The sequence below is a fragment of the Brassica rapa genome, chromosome A09 (genome assembly GCF_000309985.2).
Source record: "Brassica rapa cultivar Chiifu-401-42 chromosome A09, CAAS_Brap_v3.01, whole genome shotgun sequence".
NCBI classification, from domain to species: Eukaryota; Viridiplantae; Streptophyta; class Magnoliopsida; order Brassicales; family Brassicaceae; genus Brassica; species Brassica rapa.
Window position 1 is genome coordinate 18,110,372 of NC_024803.2, and position 6,000 is coordinate 18,116,371.

A 6,000-nucleotide genomic window follows, 5' to 3' on the forward strand; every position below is an offset into this window, starting at 1 on the left:
TACACATATATGTCGTGTAACTTCGCTTGCTTTAAATCATATATTATATGATAAAAGTGATACTATAAAAAATTAGTTTCAATACTTTTACGATTAAAAATCAAAATGGTAAATATAATAATAATAATGATTATGATTTAGGAGTGAGATTTGAATAAATAAAAGAATTGAATCCCCTATATATTATTTGAGAAGCATTACAACATTTTTTTGTAGCCACGTGTCATCACTAGAATGATTCTTAGAATCCTTAGAGAAATAGGTTGGTCCATCTAAATATATAATAAACTTTTTATTAAACTAACCATAAATACATTATTAATGTCCTTCATTATTTCCATAAATAAAATTACGGAATTACCTAATATGGCTAAAGTATATATGACAATTAATGACTTTGAATAATAAAGATTTGATAAAAATAAGTGTATCTTATATTATATTTGTTTAATTTTAAACTATTAAAATAAATTAAACAACCATAGTAGCCATTTAATAAAAATTAAAAAATTCTTTCTATGTTATATTTTGAATTTGTAAAAACGAGTATAAATTACTAAAACCATTAAAAGTTTCACATTCAAATTTTGTGATCTATGGTTTAAAATTTTTGTTATGACATGATACAAATAATTAAAAAATCATATAAGTTGAATCTCTCATTAATAAGTATTAAAAATACTTTTTTAAAAAAATATATGTATATATATATATATATATATTATTTTAAATTAAATTATATGTCATATAAGAAAATAAATAAATATCTTTATTTTGAAATTTACTTTGAACAATTTTATTTTGATAAAAAATTTGAAAAAATATTGACAAATTAAATTTTAAAAATATAATAAATTACTTAAACTATTAATCCTACAATGAAAATTTTGTTATCAGTAATTTAATTTTTTTGCTATAACAGATACAAATGATAATAAAAAAAAATGAGCAAAAAGCATTATTTAATAAATATTAATATTAAAATATGCTATATATATATCTTACTATCATTTAAATTTAATTATATACTATATCAAATAGAAAAAAATATTCTTTTGGATTAATAAAATTTATTTATATGTTCGCACCAACTTAATTATATAGGTAATAGTTACTGACTTTTTAATTATTCAATATATATTTATTATTTCATAATAGGTTAGAAACATATAATATATAAAATAATTTATATATATAACGTTCATCCCGTGCAAGGCGCGGATCTTAACCTAGTAAATTATTGTTGGAGATAGTCTAAATTTATGGTAAGACCAAAAAATAATGAGTTAAATAAAAGGGTCCAAACAACTTTCATTGGTAGATTTTTTTTAGACTCTTCCCTTTTTAATAGTATTGATAATATTTATATAATATATATATGGTCACATACATAATAGATTAGTCTATGGATCCACGAGTTTATATATTATTGCATCAAAAAAATGTTGGTTAGTAATCCGTATATGGGATATCAATAACTAAATAGAGAAATTTATAATTAAGGGGTGAGATTTATAGAAGGTAATATAGTAGTTATCATAAATATAGGAGTGACACACTTATAATATTTAAAGAAAATCAGAGAAATTTATGAAAATATATTGTTAGGAGAAATTTAAGTAGGACCGTAAAATTATTAACTTATAATATTTTTTTCTAATTTAAATTGTTAAATAATTTATATTTAGGTTATGATATATATTTATATAAATGTTAAGATACATGTCATAATTAAAATTTGTTTTTAAACTTTAACACGTTAAATTAACATATTTTTTACTATTTAAATATGTTTTTGTAATTTTGTTGGCTATCTATTTATCATATTTAGCAAAACTATATGTTGAGTGTTGGAATAAATGTTTTAGATATTTAATTAAACTGTAGAATATTTTTGGATCGACCACATGCTCAATAATCGATTGATCCGTAAAAAGATGGTCGATCACCTTGGCCAGGTAAGTACAATTTTAGCAAAAATATCTTTGATTTTCAAATATTAAGTATATAACTATTCTTTTGAATATTGTTTATGTAAATATTTTTTGTGATGTTTGAATTTGTGATGTTCGTATACTTAACCTAGATGATATTGATGTTTAACAATTTATTGTTTTCTGGAAATAGAAAATAATGATATATCAAAACGTATCTAATACTTGTTAAATGATAGTATAATGTAAATTACATCCATTATTTGAAAATAACCATTTGTTGTTTTTATTTTTTTTTTAAATCAGAAATTATTTTTATTTAAAAACATTATTCATATATAATATAATAGTTTAAGTTTGGAAGATTAATCTATATATATAAATTATGTATATTTTTTAAAAAATAATTTAAGATATTATATATTGAGTAACTAAATAAAAGCTGAATTTCTTATCTTGAAAATCAAATATTTATATTTTTGTCTTCACGTTAGACTCACCAATCCATCATAGTGTGAGGTTGATGTTGATGTTATAATGAGTTTTATAGGGACTTTCTTGATGTAAAACTATACATTTTTATTTTTTTTGTTTAATATGGTATTTCCATTTTAATATAATTTACTACCATTTTAAGATAGATGTACATTTTAAGATAGATGCTTAAATCTTAATGTTCTTTTTCTATTTTTTAAAATGTTTATTTCCATTTCTTATATTTTTTTACGTAATATCTATATTTTATATTTTAAAATAGATATTTAAATCTTAATGTACTTTTTCCATTTTTTCAAATTGTGTATTTACTTATATTATATATTTTACATTTTAAGATAGATGTTTAATGCTTAATGAACTTTTTCCATTTTTTAAAAAAAGTTGTGTATTTACTTAGTATTATATAGATAATTCATATATTATATATTTATATTATTTACTTATTATTTATTGATAATTCATATATTATATATTTAATGCTTAATGTTTATTTCCACTTCATGACTTTTTATTTACTTAATATCTCTATTTTACATTTTAAGATAGATGTTTAAATCTTAATGTACGTTTTCCTTTTTTTTTTAAATTGTATATTTCCATTTGTTATGCTTTCTATTTACGTAATATCTATATTTTAAATTTTAAGATATATTTTTAAATCTTAATGTAATTTTCCATTTTTTAAATTGGGTATTTACTTATATTATATATTTACTTATGATTTATTTTTCTTTATATTGTGTATTTCTATTTCTTATACTTTCTATTTAATAATAATTTTATATTTTAAGATAGATTTACATTTTAAGATAGATATTTAAATACTAATATACTTCTTCCATTTTTTTAAATTGTGTATTTCCTTTTCTTATACTTTCTATTTGGGTAATATCTATATTTTACATTTTAAGATAGATGTTTAAATCTTAATATACTTTTTCCATTGTTTTTAAGTTGTGTATTTCTTTTTCTTATAGTTTATATTTACTTAATATCCATATTTTACATTTTAAGATAGATGTTTAATATTAAATGTACTCTTTCCATTTTTTAAAAATTATGCATTTACTTATTATTGTATATATTATTCGTATATTTATATATTTATAATATTTACTTATTATTTATTTTTCTATATATTGAGTATTTCTCTTTCTTATACTTTATATTTAGTTAATATCGATATTTTATATTTTAAGATAGATGTTTAAATCTTAATGTATTTTTCCATTTTTAATGTAAAACGGCAATGTTTAATACAAGAACTTGGACAAATAGTCAAATAGTTATATTTATGTTTTTTTTTCTTTTTTATATAAAATGGTAATGTTACATTATGAAGATAAACCATTTTTTTTAGTGAAAATGGTAATCTTACATATGTTTAATGTAGTTTTTCTATTTTTTTTATGTTGTATGTTTACATATTATTGTTATTTTTAAATGTAAAATGGTAATCTTACATATGCTTAATGTATTATTTCCATTTTTTATGTTGTATGTTTACATATTATTTATTATTTTCTAAATTATATATGGAGATAAACCGTCTTTTTTTTAGTGAAAAATGGCAATTTTACATATGTTTAATGTAGTTTTTCCATTTTTATGTTGTATGTTTACGTTTTATTTTTTTTAAATAAAAATGTAAAATGATAATCTTACATATGTTTAATGTAGTATTTCCATTTTTTATGTTGTATTTTTACATATATTTATTATTTTCAAAATTATATAGAATGTTTTTTGTTTTTTTTTATAAAACGGTAATGTTACATTATGAAGATAAACCGTCTTTTTTTTTAAGTGAAAAATGATAATCTTACATATTTTTAATGTAGTTTTTCCATTTTTTGTGTTGTATGTTTACATATTATTTATAATTTTCGAAAATTAGTAAAATTAAAATGTAAAACTATATTTTATGCAACTTGTCATCTTTCGGGAGAAGTTTTTTTTGCTGATGTGGATACTCTATGGAGCCGTCTTTTTTTTAAGTGAAAAATGATAATCTTACTTATTTTTAATGTAGTTTTTCCATTTTTTGTGCTGTATGTTTACATATTATTTATAATTTTCGAAAATTAGTAAAATTAAAATGTAAAACTATATTTTATGAAGATAAGCCGTCTTTTTTTTTAAGTGAAAAATGATAATCTTACATATTTTTAATGTACTTTTTCCATTTTTTGTGCTGTATGTTTACATATTATTTATAATTTTCAAAAATTAGTAAAATTAAAATGTAAAACTATATTTTATGCAACTTGTCATCTTTCGGGAGAAGTTTTTTTTGCTGATGTGGACGCTCTATGGAGTCTTAAAAGGTCAATTTTATTAGTATCTTTTTTATAAAACGGTAATGTTACATTATGGAGATAAACCGTCTTTTTTTTTAAGTGAAAAATGGTAACCTTACATATCTTTAATGTAGTTTTACAATTTTCGAAAATAAGTAATATTAAAATGTAAAACTATATTTTATGCCACGTGTCATCTTTCGGGAGAAATTTTTTCCGCTGATGTGGACGCCCTATGGAGCCTCAAAAGTTCCCTTTTATTAGTAGAGATGCAATAGATTAAATGCAATTGATTGAGAGGAAAATCTAACGATTTCCTTAGTGGCAATTTTGACTCCAATAATTTCCAATAATTTCAGTTGTGCTAAATACGATCCAAACAATTGATCAGTGTCAAATACGACTTCAATTCAATTATAATTCAAAAAAATTATTTGAACTTTTTAAAACGTACATAAATCTACATTGACTCTAACAGAAGTTAGTCAATCGTTAACAAAATAAAACGGCGTCGTTTTGATAAACGAAGAAAAGTGTCAATTTTGAACCCAACACTCTCAGTCATGCCAAATGGGACCCGAACATATGATCAGTGCCAAAAACGACTAAACTCAATTTTAAAGAAAAATTGCCCAAATTTTTTAAAATGTGCCTAAATCTACATTGACTCTAACAGAAGTTAGTCAACCGTTAACAAGATAAGACAACATCGTTTCGATGTATATAACTTTTAAAAAATATTTCATTTCGGGACTCAAACCCGTGCCGGAATATCCTTTTAAAGGGCACACTAACAACTAGACTAAAGTAATTTTTTGAAATATTATTATAAATTAAAATTCTCCATTATATAAACTACTATTCTTCTTCATCTTATCCAATTTAAAACTTTGGTGATTGCTTTATATATTTTAGTTATTGTTTAATATATCTAATATTTTGTACAACATATCTTAGTGAAAGAAAGGTAAAAGGCCTCTTAACATTTTTGAACGAAATATCAAAATATATAATATTAACTTTGAAAAATAAAAAAAATTCAACTTAAGTTTAAAAATTAAAAATAATTTCTATAAGAAAATTTTATAAATAAATTCAAAGTTTTAAGTATATTTAAGATCGTATAATAATAAATATTTTATTTATATTTTAGTAAGATATAAGTTTATTAAAGATATGATAAATAAAAAAACATGTTAATGTATTTATATAAATCAGAAAAATTGTATCACAACACAGTTTGAGTTCTAGAATGAACATATTTAAAA